This window comes from Canis aureus, chromosome 20, assembly GCF_053574225.1.
Source record: "Canis aureus isolate CA01 chromosome 20, VMU_Caureus_v.1.0, whole genome shotgun sequence".
NCBI lineage: Eukaryota > Metazoa > Chordata > Mammalia > Carnivora > Canidae > Canis > Canis aureus.
Genome location: NC_135630.1, coordinates 47005583 through 47029145, shown reverse-complemented (window position 1 = coordinate 47029145; position 23563 = coordinate 47005583). Strand labels below are relative to the sequence as shown.

Below are 23563 nucleotides of genomic sequence, written 5' to 3'. Positions count from 1 at the left end.
TTACTTCATCCTTTCCAATTTTGGTGCCTTTTATTTCATTTTCTTGTCTGATTGCTATAGCTAGTAATTCCAGTACTATGTTCAATAAAAGTGGCATGAGTGGGAATTCTTGTCTTGTCCCTGATCTTAGAAAAAAAACTTTCAGCTTTCCATCATTGAGTATGTAGCAATGTGTTTGTTAAATATGGCTTATATTATGTTGAGGTATACCCCTTTTATATCCACTTGTTGAGAGTTTTTATTGTGAATGGATGTTGAATTTTCTCAAATCCTTTTTCTGCACCTAGTGAGATGATCTTATGATTTTTGTGCTAGCCTGATAGAATAAATTTGGAAGCATCCTTAGCTCTTCAATATTTTTGGAATAGTTTGAGAGGGATAGATATTAACTCTTCTTTAAATGTTTAGTAAATTCACCTATGAAGCCATCTACTCCTGGACTTTTATTTTCTGGGACTTTTTGATTACTGATTTAATTTCATTTCTAGTAATATGTTCGGACTTTCTATTTTTCGCTAATGCTGTGGGAGAAGATTGCATGTGGTTTTCCAATTTGTTTGCATGTAATTATTTATAAAAATTTCATAATCTTTTGTATTTTTGTGATGTCAGTTATGACTTTCATTTCATTTCTGATTTTATTTATTTGAGTTTTCTTTTTCTTGATGAGTCTGGCTAAAGTTTTATCAATTTTATTTATATGCTCAAAGAACCAGCTCTTAGTTTCATTGATCTTCTCTAATTTTTTGTCTCTATTTTCATTCTCATCTTTATTCTTTCCCTCCTTCTGCTAACTTTGGACTTTTTTCATTCTCCTTTAGCCAGTTCCTTTAGGTATAAAGTTAGATTTTTTTTTTGATATTTCTCTTATTTCTTGAGGTAGGCCTGTATTGATATAAATTTCCCTCTTAACTCTATTTTTCCTGAGTCTCATAGATATTGGAATGTTGTGTTTCTGTTTTTATTTTCATTTGTCTCTTGGTAACTTTTTATTTCTTTGATTTCTTTGTTGAACCACTGGTTGTTTAGTAGCATGTTGTTTAGCTTCCATGTGTTTGTTTGTTTTTCTTTTTTCTTATAATTGATTTCTAGTTTCAGACCATTGTGTTTGGAAAAGATGCTTGATATGATTTAGATATTAAATTTATTGAGATTTGTTGTGGTCTAACTTGTGATCTATCCTGGAGAATGTTTCACATGTACTTGAAAATAATATGTATTCTGCTGTTTTGGGTTGGAAATTTCTGTACATATCTGTTAAGTACATCTAGTCAAATGTGTTATTCAAGGCCAATGTTTCCTTATTGATTTTCTGTCTGGATTATCTATCCATTAACACAGGTGGGATATTAAAATCTTTTACTATTACCATATTACTGTCAATTTATCCCTTACATCTGTTAATATTTGCTTCATATATTTAGGTGCTTTCATGTTGGGTACACAGATATTTATAACTGCCATATCCTCTTGTTGAATTGATCCCTTTATCACTATGTAATAACTTTCTTTGTCTCTTGTTAGTTTTTGTTTTAAAGTTTATTTTGTCTGATATAAGTTACCGTAGCTTGTTTTTGTTTCCATTTGCATAGAATAACTTTGTCTCGGTTGGAAAAAGGAGCCTTGATTAAAATTTTATGTTTATACTAATATAGAAAAAAATTAAATCATAAACTATGTTTCATTATTTACATAGATTTTTTTTCTCTACTTGTGATACTTTTATCATAGTCTTGATAGTTAAAACATTTTCTATGCAGTAATTCCTATCTTTCCTCTAAGAGCTTAAGAGTGAGGTACTTGCCTCTGTTCTCTACCTGGGCCGTCTATACCTTATTTAAAATAATTAAGAAGTCTGTGACTTTAAATGAAGAAGAAACTTAAAGACATTATGTAACATCCCCAAATCCCCAATGTTATATAACTAGTAGCAGAACAGGAATTTAAAGTGAACTATCAAGCACAAATTTCATTCCTCCTAATCATTATTATATTAAGTCCTTTAGATTCTTAGTATTAGGGCAGGCTCTCCCATAAACAAAAACTAAAACTTTGAATGAAGCAAACCTCAAGTGACCATATTACTTATTGGAAAGAATGTGCTGGTAAATGTTTAATGACTGGCTATCCAAAAAGCCCTCAATTTTAGCATTTGCTGATTTTTTGTGATATAAATACTCCCTCCATGGCTGATGGTAAGAAATCAATCTTACAGCACTAAAAGGAGTTGAGAAAAGATATGCACACAAGGCTGTCATTATCCAGTGTGAGCCAGTACATCAGAGATTCCATGAAAATTAATAACAGTATCTATGCTTTGCTTTAACAATTAGATAATCTGTGAACTAAATAAGGTGTATGTGGTATAGAAAAGAGTTAGACTTTTCATTAAGGTCATTCAAAATTGAATCCTGGCCATACTACTAAAGAGCTGATAGTTAATATACATGTGTATATACCTATACACGTTATCACACAGATTTTCTTTGTTCACCTATTGGCAGGCATTTAGGTTGTATCTATTTCTTGGCCATTGTAAGTAATGCTGCAATGAACATGGGGGTACTTATATCTTTTTTAGTTAGAATTTTTATTTCCTTCCAACAAATATCTAGCAGTGGAATTTCCTTTAATAATTAGATAATTAATCTGTGGACTAAATAAGGTATATGTGGTATGGGAAAGAGTTAGACCTAGCACTGAAATTACTGGATCATGGGTAATTCTGTTTTTAATTTTTTTGAGGGGACTCCTTACTGTTTTCCATAGTGGTTTTACCAATGTGCATTCCTACCAAAAGCATACAAAGGTTGCCCTTTTTCCATGTGCTAATACTTGTTATTTCTTGTCTTTTTTGATAATAGCCATTCTAACAAGTATGAGTTAATATTTTATGGTTTTGATTTGCATTTCCCTGATGATAGTGATGATGGGCACTTTTTTTTATATACCAGTTAGCCATCTGTATATCTTCCTTGGAAAAATGTCTATTCAGATCTGCCCATTTTTTAATTGAATTGAGGTTTTTGTTTTGTTTTGTTTTTTGTTTTGCTATTGAGTTGTATGAATCTTTTAATGTATTTCAAATATCAACCCCAATCAGATCTATGATTTGCAAATGTGTTCTCCATTTGTTAAGTTACCTTTTCATTTTGTTGATGGTTTCCCTTGCTGTGAGGAAGCTTTCTAGTTTGATATAGTCCCACTTGTTAATTTTTGCTTTTGTTGCCTTTGCTTTTGGTGTCAAATCCAAAAAAATTATCATGAAGACCAACATCAAGGATGCTTTTCAAGGGGTTTGATTGTTTCAGAGCTTACATGCAAGTTTTTAATCCATTTTGAGGTGATATTTGTGTATTGTATAAGAAAATGGCCCAGTTTCACCCTAATTTTTAAAAATATCTTCCTTTTTAGCACCAGTGAAACCAGTGCTGGATTAGGCCAGGTCTGATAATCTGCTATGAGTTTGCAGCTTCTGAATTAGTGAATGAGGGGGCTTGGGTAGCAGAAAAAGTAGAAAAAGGAGCCTGAACAAGAAGATATAGAGACAGGAATAATGAAGAAAGGGGCATTTGGGGCATAGTTTAGGCAGAGTAGGAAGTCTGCTGCTGGAGAGAAGTATTCTTAAAATAGATAAACTTGGATCAGTATCATTGGGAAAAATTGAGCATGGTCTAGAATTCCAAGAAATATGATATTTCTTCTGTAAAAAATGAAGAATTTTTATCATAGAAAGTGATATAATTAATCTGGTAGTTGTAGATGAATATGAGAATAGAAAAGCAATACTTGTGGTTTTTTGGTTTGTTTTTGGTTTATTATTTTATTTTATTTTTTTATTTTTTATTTTTTATTTTTTTATTTTATAAGAGCCTCATCTTTGGGGCACCTGGGTGGTGCAGTCAGTTAAGCTTCCAACTCTTGGTTTCAGCTCAGGTTGTGATTTCCGAATCCTGGGATTGAGCCCTGTGTTGGGCTACACACTCAGTGAAGAGTCTGCTTAAGACTCCCCCTCCCACTCCCTCTGCTGCTCCCCCCTATACACTCTGTCTCTAAAATAAATAAATAAATAAATCTTTTTTTTTTTTTAAAGCTTCATCCTTGGTGCTAGGCTGTCAGGGTTTGTATCTGATTCACCATTTTATAACTCTGCTACTGTGAAGAAATGTTATCTTTCTGGGTCTCATGATAATACAATTATTGTGAAGATTAAATGAATTACTGATTATGAAGTGTTAAGGTAGTGCCAAGCACTTAGGAAGCATTCAAAGCAACGTTAGCTGTTATCCTCAGTGTTCAGATAAAGGAAATGAGCAGCAGAAACATTGGTTAAGAAGATACTAGAAAATGCAGATGCAAATTGTTTAATGAAAGAATCAGACATTTGATAGCTTTAAAAAGAAAGTGTAAAAGTAAAGACTGAGGTCTTTTTTGTTTTGTTTTGTTTTGTTTTTTGTTTTTTAACTTGACTAATAAGAAAAATGTCCCACTTGACAAAAATAAGGAATTCTAAAGAATCTTGTGATCAGGAGTAAATGAGTTCAGCTTCGCATGTGTAGAATTTGAGATAAAATATAAATATATGCTGTCAGCAGTTAAAGATATGGGACAAGAGGTAGATTGTAATTTGAATATGGTACATTTACTGAATAGTGAATGATGTGCAGCATTTTATGTTCAGTGCTTTGGAAAAAAAAACAGATATGCAAAACAAAATCTAGGTCATTCATCAAACAATATGCAGTTTATTTAACACAGAAAATCAGACAAGGAAAATTAGATAAGGATGACCATTCTACCAGGTAAGCACTAAAGAAATGGTGGCAACAGTGCTCTGGATGTTCACAGAAGAGAAAGATAATGTTGGATATGGAGTAGCATCAGAGGCTTTGAAAAAGGCTTTCTACAGGATGCAGTGATGTGGTACAGAGTTGGAGGGGAGAAAGTAATCTTGAGAAAACAGGTACTGTGGAATGTATGGGGCATATTGGGGAACCAGGTTCCAGTCACTTTGGCTGGAATATGGGGTTTCTTTGGATCTACACATTGTTAAAGCAGAAAAAAATGGTTAGGAATATATTACAGAAGGTCTTTTAAAAAATATTTATTTACTTACTTATTCATGAGAGACACAGAGAGAGGCAGAGACACAGGCAGAGGGAGAAGCAGGCTCTATGCAGGGAGCTCGATGTGGGACTCAATCCCAGGACTCCGGGATCACACCCTGAGCCAAAGGCAGATGCTCAACTGCTGAGCCATCCAGGCGTCCCATACAGAAGGTCTTAATGTCGGGATGATGACTTTTTTTTTAATGCATAAGGTGAAGAGTGGGCACTGAGCATTTTGGCAGTGCAGTAATACACGGATTCTCTGCTTTTGAAAGAATGCCATTTTCAAATAGGACTGAGTAGATAGAAAAGGCAGATAATTACATGAGATACAATCTACATGATTTAGCATGGACTATGTGAAGATAGTGAGTTGAAGGAGATGAGATGTGCATTTAAGGAAAGCAGCACAGTTGGGCAAAGCAGCTGGTGCCCAGGAAAACATCTGCAACTCAGAAAAGAGACTCAGCTTTAAACTGCAAATTTAATAATCACCTAGAAATTTTTGTTGAAACCAGAAGGGAATGAGATTGTCAAAGGAGCAAAACCAGAAGCAGAGAAAGAGATTCAGTGTTAGAGACATGGGTGATACATACACAAAAGGAATAGGAGGAAGAAGAAAACTTAGCAAAAAGGATAGAAAAAAGTGTTCATCGATGTAAAGAAGGAGCCAAAATAGGTCACTGTCATGGAAAACAAAGACACAAGAATGCCAGGCAGCAGAGAGCCAAAATTATGACTGGAGTTGAGTTCCTGGGCCTCCTTCAAAGAAAAGGGAGTCTGAGGAAAAAGCACACTGAGCTCCATCCAATACTGGGGAAGGCCTTACATTGTAGGGGACAGAATAGGAACAACCAGAAAGAAAGCAGAAGTCTAAAATATTCCCAACTACAACTAAAAATGCAATTGGATTTCTTGGAAACTTATCTATATAATATATCTCTACATAAATTATTTGGATTTTAAAAGTTATTTACTTCTAATGGAAATGTCTGGTTCTATGTAGACATATCTTGATAATATAAGTCCATTACACTAAGAAACCATTCTGTAGTTCGAGATTTATCATCCTTGGCACTAATGACATTTTGGGCTATTGTGTCATTTAGGACTGTTCCATGATTACAAGATGTTCAGTATCCCTAGCTTCTGCCCACTAGATGGCATAGCATCCCTCAGCAGTTGTGACAACCCCAAATTTCTTCAGTTATCAAATATTCTTTGAAGGGCAAGATTGTCCCCTCTCCCCTGCATTTGGGGAACCACTGCTATAGTTTAACAGTGGCCAGAGTAAGGTTGTTGCTGCTGTTGCTTCTTATTTCCTGGAGAATAAAATTATAGTTACCAGATTTGTGACATAAAGATGTCATAGACACATACATAAACATATATATATATTGGCAGAAAGAAAAAGTTACGCTTTTAAGTATCTAACGAGTGGAAGAGGCTGAAGTTATAAAACCACAAAATAAATTAACCATTATATCTAAACAGATATGCCAGAGGGTAGTATTTCCATTTAGTGGCAAATACAATTAAGCAGACATTCAGTTTGAAGCAAATAAAATCCTCCATATATCTGGTGGCATCTTTACACTGATATAAATTGCAGCGAGAAGCAATTTGTATAAATCACTATTATTCCACAGAGAGATATATAGACCAAGCAAATCTAATGTGACAGATGTTATAAATGTCGTCATTATGGTTTTTCATTTCAATTCAAACAGTTCATAGACTTCCTCCACTGATTGTATTAAAGAGGGGATTGGATCTTCTCTTTTCAAAAAAGAAACAACCTTGTCACACAGTAAATTTGTTCACTCAAATTGAGCCTTTTACCTTCCTGTGGATAAAATGCGCTCTGCAATATGGTATTCAAAACAAATACCTTGGATCAGAAATAGTCTATATCTGAAATCACAGATCAAGACAAAACAAGAAAGACAAAAATCTAGTCTGTATGTAAACAATTTTAGATAAGTCTATGCAAAATAATGATTTTATATTTTTTCATATCAATAAATTTCAAAATGCACAATACAGGACCATATCAATGGTTTATAGAGGTCTCAATTCCTATATGTAGACACTGTAAGAGCTGTCTTGTAGCAGAAGTTGGCAATTTCTTTTCATTCCCTCAAATACAGTAGATGACGTAGAGCAAAATTTATCTGTCTGTATATGTAGGTCTGTAAGGCTATTTCATGAAAAATATTATTTCCCCTTAAGATCTTTCCTAAAATAACAGTATACTGCTATCTATTAGGGGTGAGTTGACTATGTAATCTTAACTATAAAATGCAGACTCTATTTTAAGACCCTCTCAGAATAGTAAGTTTAATACTTGTAATATTTATATACATATTCCTGTATATAACATTTATGAATGTGATTTATTATATATATAAAATCAAAATATAGCAACATTAAAGATTACTCTTTTGAATGAGCAGCTACCTATAAAACCAGTGTATCCTGGGGTTTAGTAGATAGTATGGACCGAATTGTATCCCCCTAAGAATTCATATACTGAAGTCCTAACCCCCCAGTATAGTATGACTGTATTTGGAGACAGGGCCTATATTAAGATAATTAAGATTAAATGAGGTCTTAAGATTGAGGCCCTAATCCAATATGACTGGTGTATTTATAAGAGGAAGGGACACTAGGGAAGCATGCATGCCCAGAGAAAAGGCCATCTGAAAACCAAGGAGAGAGGCCTCATGAGAAACCCAATATACTGACCACTTAATGTTGGACTTCCAGCCTCTAGAACCATGAGAAAATAAATTTCTGTTGCGAAAGGCATCCAGTTTGTGCTTGTGATATTTTGTTACAGCAGCCCTAGAAGATGACTGTAATGTAATGTTTGCCCAAAGTTCCCAGAACTTTTATGCTCACTGCTCCCACCTCTTAGACATATAAGAACATACAGAATTCAAAAGATTCCTCCTCTGCAAATATCCCTCAAGTGCCTTATGAATACATATGCTTTTATGCACGTATGAGAATTGAGTAAAACTTTGTCCTTGCCCAGTGGAATAGCAATGAATGTAGCCTGTCAAGCCAGAGCTCTAAACCACTGGTTTTAAGGTTAGTTGCCCAGGAAAGTTTGGGCTACTGTCTTCTCAGGGTATTGCCCCACAAAATGGTACTAGAAAATTTGACACAGCTGCCACTGTCTTGGAGGACTAGTTTGGAAAATGCTTTGCTGCCATCATATTCTAGATGTCGTTTCTTATTTATTTATTTATTTATTTATTTATTTATTTATTTATTTATTTATTTATGATAGTCACAGAGAGAGAGAGAGAGAGGCAGAGACACAGGCAGAGGGAGAAGCAGGCTCCATGCACCAGGAGCCCGATGTGGGATTCGATCCCGGGTCTCTAGCATCGCGCCCTGGGCCAAAGGCAGGCGCCAAACCGCTGCGCCACCCAGGGATCCCTAGATGTCGTTTCTACAAAAAAAGGGGGGGGGCTGCTACCACATTTGTGGCAGTTGTGCATAGATCTAAAAGCAGCAGGGGCAAAAAAAATAAAAAAATAAAAAAACCCACCTAGCCACATGGAGCTTGTAATCTAATGAGAGAAGTAGCAATTCAGTAAATTATATTGTAGTTAAAAAAGAGCATTTTCAGGTAACTGAAGTACATAATGTAATCGTGGAGGCTGAAAAGGTTTCTCTAGAAGAAAGCTGAGACCAGAATGATGACTAAGTCAGTTACTTGGAGAATTAACCAGTGAACCACACCAGTGAAGATGTGAGGAAGCACCGAGCTGGGGAATCCCAGGCAATAGGATGCCTACATGCCACACAACAGGGCGCATGCACAAAGGGGCTGGACAGGCAGTGGGAGAAAAGGCTGGTGAGAATATATCTCCAGTAGGGCAGGTGCAGAGCCCATGGAATATGAACCTTACAAACCACTGTTCGTGTCTGACTAAAAGTGAAATCTACTTTGTGATGCTTCCAGATGATTAATTCTGCTATGCCAAATAATTTTGAAATAAATTACCTTGAAGCAATAATTTAATGTGTATTTTGGCAGTAATTGAGTGGTCAAATAAGATTAATTCGGTTGAATATATGAGAATATTTCTTTGGAGCTGGTGCAGAAATTGCCTGTGTTTCATCTGTTGCTTGAAATAGATGCTGGTGGGTATTTGAAATACTTAAGGTATTTGAAACGGACCCAGAGTGTGTTCAAAATATGCAAAACTCTGACTCCTGATAAGACTCTTCATTTGCCCACATGGAATGGGTTGTCTCCTAGTTTGCTATAGCCCAGATATCAGCTGTGTGAAGAATTACAGCTTCTGAGACTAATTCTTTGCCTAACTAGAGTTGAGCTGAGTTTGGGAGTTGAGACTTCTAATACCGACCTGCCGTATATGCTGTGCTCCCAGCTGAAAGGTGAAAGCATGTGATTGTCTTTGTGTTAAACACCTGCTTAGTCTTAGATATAAGAACTGTATCTTCAATGGCAGGTCAACAAAAGTAGTAAATATACCCTCAGTTCATGTTGTTACTAAATAAAGATTCCTGCTTACTTTTAAAATAATTTCCAAGTCAGAGTAGCTTTTGAAAGTTGGAACCAGCCAGTGCCTCAGCCCCAATCTATTATAACCCAGTCTGATAATTTCAGCAAATGAGTCTTAAATGCAAATGGCTCAACAATGCTTGTAGCCTATAATTTATTTCCAAGACACTTATTATTATCTACCCTAGAGCTGTTGAAATTGTTAAAGCTAGAAAAATAGTGATGCCTTTAAAAATGAAAACTAAGTAATTAGGGATGGCCCTCAAAATACCCTCCCGGTGATCACAAGATACATAAAGCAAAGATAATTGGTGAAATAAGACTTTAAGTCTTTATCCTTGTTGAGCTACCTGGTAAGCCTCTATAGTAAAGATTTAAACATTATGGGTAAAAGAAGTGCTGGTTGGCCCATATTTTATTCTCATGTATTTCCCACTCAACCCTACACTAACAAAAACCAATAATTTTCTCCCAGGCTACATGCATAGCATAATCTTGATAACATATATAGTCAATGCTCAGTAATAAGACCTATCCTGGGTATGATGCACAAGAGAACCATTTTCCCTCCAAGGGGAATACCATTTAATGGAAGAGAAGGAAATCTTCATAAATATAATACCAACTATGAACTGGCAGGTGCTAAGAGTAAAGGATAAGAAGTACCATTAGACCAAGATTTGGTGCCAGTTGATCATTAAATAAGAAACGGAAGGAAAATATAAAGGGATTTTTCATAAAATTAAATATATTTAGTTGAAAAGATTCAACTTAGGAGTGCCTAGGTAGCTCAAACAGTTAAGCCTCTGACTCTTGATTTTAACTCAGGTCATGATCTTAGGGTGATGAGAACCCACCCTGCTTCAGGCTCAGGAGCTAGATGTGGAGCCTGCTTAAGTTTCTCTGTCTCCCTCTCCGTTTGCCCCTCCCCCCCCAGCATGTGCGTGGATGCATGCTCTCTCTCTCTCTCACACACAAAGAAAGAAAAAAGTGACTCAATTTTAAGATGGAAGTCCTTCCTGATTTTTTTTTTTTTTTTGGAGGGGGGAAGTGAACATAATTACTTTATAAAAAGATAGTGTTATAGATGGTAAGGTGAAAAATCCAGTGATGAATGCAGAATCTCTTTACTGGATAAGTTCCTCTAAATACCTGAGATCCATTGTTTTGGGATCCAAAGAGGAACAATTCAGTACCTGTATTTAAGTACATCTTCATAAAGGAAGTGGCTTTGAGTTAGGTCTGCCTTAAATAGAGTACTCAGCATTCTGATTTTGTTCTTTGCTATCCACAATTAATAACTAAAATATTGTTGATAGGAAAATAAATATTAAACAGATCACTCTGGTCACCTTAACATATAACTAGTACTAGAATATTCTCTACAATCAAGAGCTGTAACTCTAAAAAAAATTTTAAAAAAAGAGCTGTAACTCTTACATATTATGAAGTCTCTTTTGTGAAAGAAATAGAAATCAAGGAAAGATGTAAACACTAAATAGAAGAACCTATGAGTTTCCCCTAGAACCTAAAGCTGGATCTCAACAACAACAATAATGAACGAACGAACGAAAGAAAGAAAGAAAGAAAGAAAGAAAAAAAAGAAAAGAGAAAGAAAAAAAAAAGAAAGAAAGAAAGAAGAAAGAAAAGAGAGAAAGAAAGAAGAAAGAAAGAAAGAAAGAAAGAAAGAAAGAAAGAAAGAAAGAAAAGAAAGAAAGAAGAAAGAAAAAGCTCAAAGGCACAGGCATAACACAACTCTCAATTTCACTTGTTCCAGTTCAAGTTATCAACAGAAACTAACTTTCTAAGTGTTATTCTCAGGAGATTTCTGCTTGAAACAGATGATTCCTTCCCATAAAATTAATTTTACTTGGGATGTAGAAGGGGCAATGGACACATTGGTTTGTATAAAATAATAGCCATATGTCAGATACTATTTTAAAAGCAGTACTAGTATCACTATCATTACATTGTATTATAGAATCAGTATTGTATTTGTTATTTAATCCAGCAGCAATTCAGTGAAGAAGCATTATAGCCATTATCCTCAATTTAAAGATGAGAAAACTAAGGTCCAGAAAGGTTAAGATCCTTGCTCAAGGTCGTACAACACTTACGTGGAAGAACTTGAGTCTAAACTCATGTAAGTTGGCTGTGCAATCAAAACTTATGTCACAGGACTCCTGAGCCCTCATAGCTGTGAATCAGAGAACAATTATCTCAAAAAGGGGGATCATTGTGAGCTGGAGAGACTATAAAAGAAAAGCTATTCTAGTTGTAACCACCGAAAGGTACAGACATAGAAATGGTAGAAAGCTTCAGTTTTTCAAAACCACTACAAATGAAAATTGAGTTTTTAGAATGTGCAATTAGAGTATGAATTCAGATACAGCATATTATTAAACTTACTCTTATGTTGAGGAAGTTATGCAAATATGTTCTACTTGACAGAAAAAAACAATTAGTATCAAAATAGGGATAATTGTCATGCTGAATTCTTTCTCCTTAAAACTGCAATATTCTAACAAAATTAGAATAACAATTTACCAAGATTTTAGTAGCCACACTTTAATAAATACTGCTATTTTAGACATTGGACTATATCATGACCATAGGATTTCATATGCCAATTATAAACAAGTTAAATACCAAAAGACAATTAGTGCAAGGCTATCATTGTGATGAAAGACAACATCCAAGATGAGCTAGGAAAATATAAAAGTATTAAAAAATATATAAATTGGTATACATGGATACTGGTAAACTCTCCTGATCTAGGAAAATAAGCCCTTCAAAGTTGAATTTGCTATGAATGTCTTAAATAAATATCCAAGGAAAAGTAATAAATAAACTAAAAGGTAAAGGAGTCAATTTTCCTTTATATGAACCTAAAAGCAGGTTAAAAAGTAGATCGAATATATATAAAATTATATCAAACAGCATTTTTATTGTAAAATATAAAAAAAAAAAGAAAAGGAAGAATGAAAAAATGTTTCTAAGGAAGATAAAAATCAAAGTTAGAAAAAAGAAAAATAAAATCCCAGATACATTTATTAGCTATTGAAGTAAAGTTATATTGAGTGTTTCAGATTAGATGTAACTGAACCGAAAATACATTTCCATTGATACTAGTAGGTACATAGTTTAATTCTTATAATTGAAACATTTCCATCATGAAAATAATCTTTTCATAAATATGTTAAGACTTAGATAAACTTGAATTAAAAGTGCACTCGATCTAAAGTGAAAATGGAGAAGTTTTCAACTCTCTTGGAGTTGGAAATGGGAGAAACACCGTCCCAGGGGTACGTTCCCCTTTTTACTCTTACAGATCTAGAGATCTTGGCCTGGTGATTCTATAGGAACCTCCAGTTAGATGTGTCCCCAACTCCGCTCATTATCTTTTTTCTCAAACCAGATCCACACATCTTTTCAGTTCTTCTCCTTTTTGTTTCCATAGCCACTTCCCCTTTGCCTTTATTACCCTACACCCTGTTCTATGCTACTAAAATATAAATCTGACTTGTGCTCTGCTTAAGCACGCAAAATGGATCTCCGTGCCTTTGGGTAATGTCTACACTGTTTAATATGCTACGGATAACTCTTTATAATCTAGCTCCTCTCTCCTTCTCAAGAAGCCCATTCTTTAGTTCCACTTAAACTTATGTTTCCAAATATATCAGGTATCCTATACCATGACACCCTACCTGTGTTTCCTCTGCTCAGAATGACATTCCCCAGTCTGTCTCAAAACTTATCTCCAAATCCTTTGGACAGACATCACCTAGTCATCCTAGGCAAACTTAGCATATTTGATTTTTCAATATATTCTGAACATGCTACCTAATAATACTATCTAAACTTTTTATTGTATCACAGCACTTACGAGTCCTCCTTCCCCATAATAGATTATAAATTCCTTGATGGCAACATTCCTATCCCAACATCTAATGCACAACCTTGCTAAGTAGATATGATTACATACTACTGTCCTACCAGTTGTGGCACAATATCCTGGATAAACTAGAAAAGATGGAGGCACTTCAGATTGTAATGACTTGTGAAATTTGTTATCCTCTCAGTCAATAGTCTATCAAAACAAAGTAAATGGAGCTCTTATGGTCATCTCAAAGGTGTATATTTTGTCATAAGTATATATCCTAAATACCTTTCACCTCTTTTTATAGTTTGCTTTACAGATTTTAGCCTTTTCCATATGTTAACAATCCCATTATTTTAAATAATGACAGTGTCTTTAGAATAATACTGAATAATAACAATCATACTGGGTACCCTTGACATATTCCTGTCAAAAATGTATGATCATGATACATTTTTTAAAACAAATGTTTTGTTTGGATGCTAATTATGTTTTAAAGTTATTTACATCAATGGGCACAGTTAGCTGTAGTTTTCCTTTTTATTTATTTTTGGTCTTTCATTTTAAATCTTTATTTTCATTTTCTATTATTTATCTTGTGTTTACATATCTATTCACTGTAACAAAAACTAATCTTTAAGGGTTATGTTTTTCTTAATTTACATTTGTCTAATCCCCTTATTCTCATCTTTCCACACATGTCAATCCTTACCTCCTACCAAGAATGTAGGCATTATTCAAAATTCCCCATGATCTCATAGTAGTATATAAAATTTATGTATATAAAATGTATATGATTTATTTATACTTATATGTATATTAATGTATACTCATATTTATATGTTTTATATATAAATATATACAAATATATTTAAAACAAAAGTTTTGGGTGATTTTTTTTTAGTGAAAATTAAATACTCTACCTCCTTTCCCTACTCCTCACTTTATTTACTCGATATTTCATGGAAATATTTCCAAGTCAAATAGTAACTCTAATTCTCATGGCTGTATCATATCCCATGATGTGCAGATACCATCATTTATTAGACAGTCTTCATTATAAGGAATTTGTCACTCTTTTTTCTTTTTCTATGAAAATTCTACAGTTAACACCATTGCATATATGTGCTTATGCTTTGGTGCTTTAATTTCTGTTTTGGTTTCCTAGGAAATACATTTTTGGAAACCTGTAAATGTATATTTGATTCTTTTCCAGTGAATATTTAATAGCATATCATGCATGCCAAATACTGCACAAATCATAAATGTACACCACATAGTTTAACATATACAAAATTAACACTATTCCATTGTTGAACTTTACATAGAATCATGCGGTATACATTCCATTGTGTATGATTTCTTTTGCTTAACCTATGTGTGAAATTAATCTTCATTTCATGTAAAAATATTGACATCATTGTCATTTTATGGCACTCCATTGTATTAACTGACCACACTTTACCCAATCCTCCATCAAACATTTGGGTTGTTTCTATTTTAGGGTTATAAGTAATGGCATATTTATGTATATTCTTCTACATACCTCTTAGGTCCATTTATGCAAATAAATGGAATCTATGGGTCATTGGATGTGCTTTTATTCTATTTTAGTGGAAATTGCTACAAAGTTTATAGAAGATCACAGTACAAATTTACACTCCCTTTGTTAATTTACAAGGGCTTCCATTATGCCATACTCTTACCCTTGATACTATCTTATTTTACATTTATTTTTATTTTTACCATTTTGCAAATGTATCGTGATATCTCATTGTAGTTTCAGCTTTAGTTTGTTGAGGACTAATGAAATTTACTACTTTTTCATTAATTGACCATTTGGATATTGTTTTATAACTTGTTCAGGTCTTTGGTTTATTTTCCTATTGTATTGTCTTCCTTTTATTGGTTCATAATAGTTCGTATGTTCTGGATGCATATATCTTCTTGCTTTACCTTTTCACTTTCTGTAATGGTGTCTTTTGATTAATAAATACTTTAAATGTTAATATAATTTATCTATTAGTCTTTTATTTCATAGTTTATGTTTCTATGTCCAGCATAAGAAATCTTTGCCAACCCAAAACTTATTACGATATTATAACATATTTGCTTCCAAAAGTTTTATTGCTTTATCTATGACATTCAGATTTACAGTCCTTCTGGAACTGATTTTTGCATATGGTGTGAGGTACGTGTCAAGATTAAATATTTTTCTATATGGGTATCCAGTAGACTCAGCATCAATTACTGAAAAGACAATTCTTGCTATATTATAGAGTCCTCTTTGATATAAATTAAAGATGTGTAGAGCCTTTTTTAGATTCTCTATTTTATTCATTTGATTTATTAGTCTGTTTTGCATCAACACTAGATGGCCTTAATTGGTGTTGCTTTATAATAAGTTTTGATATCTGGTATTAACATTCCTCCAATTGTGTTCTTCTTTTACAGCTTTGTCTTGTATGTTCTTGGCCTATTGTATTGTATTCTCATATATATTTAAGAACCAGCTTGTGAATTTATACAAACATATATTTTGAAATTTCCTTTAATTTACTGATAAATTTGGAGATAATTAACATTTTTATAATTCTTACTATTATGATTCATAAAGTTTCAGTTACTTGGACAGGTTACCTTTAAATTCTCTCAAAAATGTCTTGTAATTTTTCTATCTTATACAACTTTCAATTTTACTCTTCGATATTTGATTCTTGGTGCTAATTAAATAGTATAATTTCAAGAAAGCATGAGTTTGTAATTTTATGTTATTGCATAGAAATATGTGTATATAATGACTTTGTGTTGTCGTTATATAAACCTTACTAAATTCATTTTTCAAGGCCTTGTTAAATTCATTTTTCAATTTTACTTTTAATATTAATTAATATTAATATTTAATATTTTAGTTTTTCAAATGATGATGTCAGATGTGAATTATGACCAATTTGTTATTTTTTCCTAAACGCTATACTCTTTTTCTTCTTGCCATGTTTCAATTAGCAATAATCACGCCTTGGATAAACCTCATTGGGTATGATATTGCCACTGCACAAAACTTCTTGCCATGTTGTAGTAGAGAGGAATTTACACTATGTGGTACAATGTTGGGTAGAGATAGTAATAATGGACATCTTATCTTTTTTTTTATTTCACAAGGAAAATTCAAAAGTTCACTATTAAATAGAATGTTATATCTCTCTATATAAATTTTGATTTGTTTTAAGTTTTTATTTAAATTTTAGTTAGTTAACATATAGGGTAATATTGGTTTCCGGAGTAGAATTTAGTGACTCATCACTTAATTACATGCTCTTCACAGGTTGGAGTTTACACACACAGTGAAGTGCACAAATATTAAGTATTCAGCCTAACTAACACGTGTGTATACTTTTGGAGCCACCACTGAATCAACCATCATGAATCCTGGTACATTGCAGGTATCTCAGAATGGTCAGACGTGGCCTCCTTCCATTTCTACCAGTATGTTTTGCTTAGTGACTTAACCAAATTGGTAAGGGAGTTCACTGTTGTGATTTATAAATTATTTTCTAGAGCAGAGAGCATGAGAAATGTGAAAGTTAAATCTGCAGGACAAAAAAGTAAGATTCAGCCTTTCATTTTCCTCCTCATAATACACTTTTCCCTCTGTTCTTTTAAAAACATCAGGCTCCATGCAAAGTCCTAATAGCTACCTTATCATCCTGAGATGGTATCAATTCAATGAAACCTAAAACACTACTCTTTGTTCTTCATATATGACAGCAGGAAAAGTAAATGGTCCTAAAAAATTAGAGGCTGTTTGGAAAATGAAAAGAAATTGTTTAATTTCTTTTTGATTAAATTTCAAAGCCCTGCTAGTGGACAGGACCTAATCTCACTGTGAAAAACTAGAATACAAGTCACCTAACCTATCGCTTAAAGTGAAGATATAAGCACCTAACTGCATAACAAAGGAGCAAAGCAAGTCGTTTCTGGAAGAATTTATTATCTACTTGAGTTTCTGCTACTATTTTATATCTAAAATACAGGATACACAAGAGTAATTAGAAGTCCTGCAAAGTGGCAGGTCAATGTGATTACAGTAAAAAGTAAAAAAGTCCCAAGAAGCAGAACTGTAGATGACACAAATGCAGGAATTAATAGAGTAAAAAATAAGAATTAGAAATGTGGATGAAATGGTATAAAGATGAAGAGTTTAGAAAAAAAAACAAAATTCTGGAGCTAAAAATTATATTTGAAATGAAAAATTCTTTTGATTGGCTTAAAAGTAGAGTGGATACAGAAGGAAAACAGAATTACTAACTTCAAAGGTCATTTGAAATTATCTAAACAAAAACACAGGGAAAAAGAGATATAAATTAAAAAATTGTGGATAAGAGCCACTTAGACCATCAGTTTCTATAAATGTATAGTAATAAATGGGAAATAAAATTGAAAAATAATATAATTTATAGCAGCATCCCAAAAAACTTAAAATACTTAATTTTTACCACATGTAAAAACTATACATTGAAAATTCGTGAAAGAAGTTAAAGGTATACATAAATGTAGAGAGATACTATTGTCACAAATTGAAAGTCTGAATATTAAGATATCATTTCTCCTGAAGTTGATCTGTAGATTCACATTTACCCCCTTCCAAATTCTAGTGGTTTTTTATTTTAGAACTTAAAGTTGATTGCTTATAAAAGAATTATAAACCTTATAGTAGATACATAATTACATATTACTATGTTTTAATAATCATGTATGTTATATATTCTTATCATTAGACTTCTAAAACATAGTACATAAATTATTATAAATATACATTTTGGGACACCTGGGTGGCTTAGCGGTTTAGCAACTGCCTTTGGCCCAGGGCATGATCCTGGAGTCCCAGGATCAAGTCCCACATCGGGCTCCCTACCTAGAGCCTGCTTCTCCCTCTGCCTGTGTCTCTGCCTCTCTCTTTCTCTCTCTCTGTGTCTCTCATGAATAAATAAAATCTTTTAAAAATATAAAAATAAATGATTATAAATATACATTTTATATATTCATTTAAAGAAAGAAGAGTCAAGGCAGACTAGAAAAAGAAAAAGAAGGCTGAGGTACCATATTTCAACATTTAGAATAAAACTACATTAATTGAGCCAATGAAATATTAGCATACATGTGAGCAAATAGACTAGTAGAACAACAACAAAAAGTCTAGAAATAAACCCATATATGTAATTACTTGGTTTTGATGGAGGCACCTATGCAGTTCAGTAAGATGAAGGGAGATTTATTCAATTAAAAAATTTAGGATTCCCCAGAGAAATAGAACTAATTAGATATATAGAGAGAGATAGGTGTAGATAAAAGGAGATATATTATAGGAATTGTCTCATGTGATTGTGGAATCTAAGTTTCACAATATACCTCCTCTGCAAGCTGGAGCACCAGGAAAGCCAGTGATATAGTCTAAATCTGAAGGGTAGGTGCTTAAGTCCCAATGTCTAAAGGCCCAAGAACCAGGAGCTCCACAGGTTTGAGGAAAAGATGGATGTCTCAGCTTCAGATAAGAGAAAGAGAGAATTCACTCTTCCTTCACTTTTTTGTTCTATTTAGACCCTCAATGTATTGGCTGATGCCCATCACATTGGTCAGGATAGCGGGGAAGGGCATAAGGAGACAGAAAATCTTAAGCAGGCTTTATGCCCATCATGGGCCTGATGTGGGGCCCATCTTACAACTCTGAGATCATGACCTGAGCTGCAATCAAGAGTCAGATATTTAACCGACTGAGCCATCTGGGAGCTCCATGAGTGGTTGTCTATTCAGTCTACTGAATCAAAATGCCAGTCTCTTACAGAAACATCCTCACAGGTACACCCAGAAATAATGTTTTGCCAGCTAGCTGGGCCTCCCTTAGCCCAGTCAGTTTGATACATAAAATTAATCATCACAACAAATATTGCTGGAGAAATTAGATACCCAAATGGAAGAAAAAATGTTTATAAAATTAGTTACCACTGACCCCCTCCACACATACACCTTACCCCTTGTACCAAAATTAATACAAAATGGATCAGAAGCCTAAATGTCAAAAGTAATATTTTAAGCTTCTAGAAGGAAACACAGATATATCTGGCATAGGCAAATATTTCTTAATTAGAACAAAGAAGGTGCTAAGCATAAAAACAATTTGACTTAAAAATAAAATCTCCAAAATACACCAAAAGATGAAGTTAAGGAAGTAAAAAGACAAACCACAACTTGGAAGGTATATCTACAAAACCTGTATCTGGCAAAGGATTTACATCCAGAACATATAAAATAATCCTACAGATCATTAAAATGATAACTTTTTTTTTCAGATAACAAAAACACTTGGGCAAATACTTCAGAAAAATAAGATATCCATATGTCAATAAGCATATGAAAAGGTTCTCAATTCCATGACTATAATACAAATTACAGTCACAATGAGATTTTATTTTTTTTCACAATGAGATTTTAAAATTAATTACAAACACCATACATACCAAACCAGCTAATATTAAACTCCAAGGATTTGTAAGGATATAGAGCAACTAGAGCTCTTCTGTTGAGAGTGTAATACTGTACAACCACTTTGGAAACTGTCTGCTAGTCTCTAAGAAAAACCAAGCTTTGGTCATATGAACCAGCAATTCTCTATGACAAGGCACATCTTGCACAAGAATGTTCATTAAAATTTAATTTATAGAAGTTTATAACTAGATAGAACCTGAATTTTAAGCAATAACATATTGAGTCAATAAACTGAGGTCTCTAAGACCTCCAAACATACCAATCCCCAGATGCTATGAACAGAATGCAAAAATTCTTTGGGTGATTTGGTGAAATCTAAGAGTAATTTACTCTTACCTTGCAATGGATTGAACATTTATCTGTCCAAATTTTGTATGTTGAAACCTAATCCCCAATGCAATGGCATTTGGAGGTGGGGTTTGGGAGGGGATTAGGTCAGGATGGAGCACTCTCATAAATAGGATTAATACCCCAGGACACGAGGCCTTAGGGATCTCTCCCAACCATTCCTTTCATGCTGAGGTCAAAGTGAAAATATAGCTCTGTAGGGGATGAAAGGTGCAGCATAGGGAATATAGTCAATGATATAATAGTGTTATTATAGGTTGATAGATGGGAGTTACACTTGTGGTGAGCAGAGAGTTCCATAGAGTTGTTGAATCCCTGTTATACACATGAAAATAATATAACATAGTCAGCTATATTAAAAAAAAAAAAAAAAAAAAAACCAAAAACAAAAAATAAGCTTATCAAGGAAGTGGGCTCTTACCAGACACAGAATTTGCTAGTGCATTTATCTTGGACTTCCCAGAACTATAAGTTTATACAGTTCCCAAAATTGTAAAAAACTGGTGACATTTTGGTCTCAGTATTGGTCTCTGTTATTAACAGATTTTGCACTCAACAATAATGATATGTAGTTAAGCTTTTGCAAGAGAAAGTACATGCTATTGAGCTATGTATAGCCTCTGCCCCTGCTATCAGGGCTTCATTATATATGAGCTCATTGAGCAAATGCCAGAGTGCCTGGGGAAAGAGGCTGACATCAAAGAATGGATCTTATGCATTAATTATTAAGAGTGTCTGATGCTGTAGATACCCTCTGATAGGCATTTATGTAGAATGTGAATATTTTTATACTCTTTGCCAAGGTATTCATCCACTTAGATTTGTTGTCACCAGTTTTCCAATTTTGTTCAAGTACCTGATTTACCAGCTAGCATATAGTATCACCTATGAATTATGTCAGTCTTTACCATGGGTCATCTCTAATGTAAGTGAACAATCCACTCACTAGGAAGATACCCATCAGCACTGTCTTTCTTTTTTCTCCATTTCCACCTAGTAAGAGAATATTGTGTTGATTTATTCATAATCCAGATCTTTCCTTTTTCCTTTTCATTAACTCTTCTCACAGTACTTGCGGTGAGGCCATAACTAGGATGAAGGAGAGACAGTGAAGTAGCAGGAGCAGGCACTGAAATCTTGACCACTTTGTGACATTTAACCCATGCATTCTATTGACCTGCTAGCACTAGATTGCATGCTATTTCCACTTTATAATACAATTACTTCTGTAAATGTTCCAATTTTATGATTTGGTAAGTTATATAACACCGAGTATATAACAAGTATATAACACGCGATTTAGATTGCATAAATAGTGCCCTGTAGTGTGTTCAGTTTCTCCTTCTGCCCAGTAGCAAACCAGGGGCTACTTTTCAAGTGGAGTATAGTTGTTAGTTAAAGAGAGCAAAGACCCTACAGGGTCTGCACTGTGGTTCTTCTACAGGGGCTTGCTAGATGTTTCATTAAGCATCTCTCTAGCACAGTATTTCCAAAACAGTATGTCTATGGGTCACATATCCCAATGACAGTGCAGCTTGCACTGCAGCCTATACTTGCTGCAGAGACTTTATGTTGCAAAGGCTCCACCCAAATCAGGAGTCTTCCAGTTAACCCAGTAAACACCTTTAAACAGTATTCCTTAATAAATAATAGCCCCAAATCTAGAGTATCACCACAATTGGATCTGTTTCTTCATTGATGAGCAGGGCAAAGTATAGCAGTTTCTCTTTTTACTTTATAGGAGATATCCCAACATGCTGCCGATCAGTGGGTCCAGAATTTTCAACATGGCAGGCCTCTGAATGTTTATAGATATTTATGGCCTACTCTCTGGCACACATGTTTTACTTTGTACTCTTTAAGTGTAATGAGGAAATGTTACCAATATAATGAGCTAGTGTAATATTTTGCAGCACATCAGGAAAATCAAGCTCCCTTTGGAATATATTATGGATAGAGAACAAAAGGGTTAGAAATGGTCTGGTGACAAGATCATAATATTGTATCATTGCCAATATGTGAAGGTACACAGCTTCTAACTAACTTCGTTCATACCAATAAGGGGAAAACTTACCAAGTTAGTATTTGTATACTAGGTGCCAAGGACTGTGTTGTTTTGCTCCAGGAAAATACTATATCCAGAAAGAGAACTGTAATTAATATCACCATCTAATTAAGTTTGTGGTGACGTATACTAGAAGACCTCTGGCTTTTGCACTGTTCAGATAAGATAAAAGAGCATAAATGGCTCTCATTCCATGTATCAGAAAATGATATTTCGAGAACCACTAAGTTAGAAAAACACTCAATTGGTTACCTGAACCATAGAACAAGGGATATTATGGTAGATAGGGTTCTCAAAGTATAATCTCCAGACTAGAAGCATCACTATCATTCAGAAACTTAGATGTGCAGACTGGCAGGCTCCAGCAGAGACTTTACAGGCAGAGACTTGGTTAGAGGGTGTCATGCAATCTGTATTTTAGCTAATATTCCAGGCAACTCCGATATATGGTAAAGTTTGAAAACCGCTGCTATTCTCTTATTAACGAAGTCTTAATTCTTGGACAGGGTAAATCAGCGCAGGATGTGTATGAGCTTTCTCTGGACTCATTGTGAGATAATGATTGGAGTCAGAGGTTTACCTATCACCTGACCTTCACAAGTCCCCTCTTTCACTTGTGAAATGTAGTAATGTTTTCAGCACCTAGGGATTTGCATCAGTTAATAGCCAGTACCTAATTATGTCCCAAAGTCCAGAATTATGTCTGTATGTTTCCATATCTGTAGGGCAAAAAGATGATGGAAAATGGCCACAGGTCTCTCTGGGGAAGGCTCGAGCTATGATTTATAGTATACTGTACTAGTTACATTGTAGATCTCCTTTCCTATCAAGGGGCTCTAGGTCCATAAATTATCCTAAATCTGGGTATTGTATAAGAGACCACAATTCTCTAATATAGTCAGCCAGGTCTGTGCCACACAGATCTAGAATTTTTCTTTCTATATATGTATAGCAGTGCCCTAAAGACCTTCCAATCTATTTCTAGGGAACTTGTGGTCAATTAACAATCACCACAGATCCTTATGGATTGAAATATTCTGATTACCACTCTGTCCTGCAAATTTTTGTGAATA

At 34.1% G+C, this 23563-nt stretch overlaps 1 protein-coding gene, 1 long non-coding RNA gene and 1 pseudogene across 28 annotated transcripts in view; 1 reads left to right on the top strand and 2 right to left on the bottom strand.

The window, feature by feature from the left end:
- The window catches only part of LOC144291774 (uncharacterized), a 322394-nt gene that overhangs the window by 196330 nt on the left and 102501 nt on the right, over positions 1-23563 (top strand). For 9 of the 27 annotated variants that reach the window (XR_013359252.1, XR_013359258.1, XR_013359260.1 and 6 more), the window contains one exon: positions 16860-16977. The exons of the other annotated variants lie outside the window; for them this stretch is intronic. The gene's annotated coding sequence lies outside the window, so the exon portion shown is untranslated. The remainder of the gene's footprint in view (positions 1-16859; positions 16978-23563) is intronic. 27 annotated transcript variants of the gene reach the window in all.
- Positions 1-23563, bottom strand: part of LOC144291775 (uncharacterized) — an 83110-nt gene that overhangs the window by 46516 nt on the left and 13031 nt on the right. The gene's annotated exons all lie outside the window — the stretch shown is intronic.
- LOC144292017 (U4 spliceosomal RNA) lies at positions 16527-16597 on the bottom strand (annotated as a pseudogene).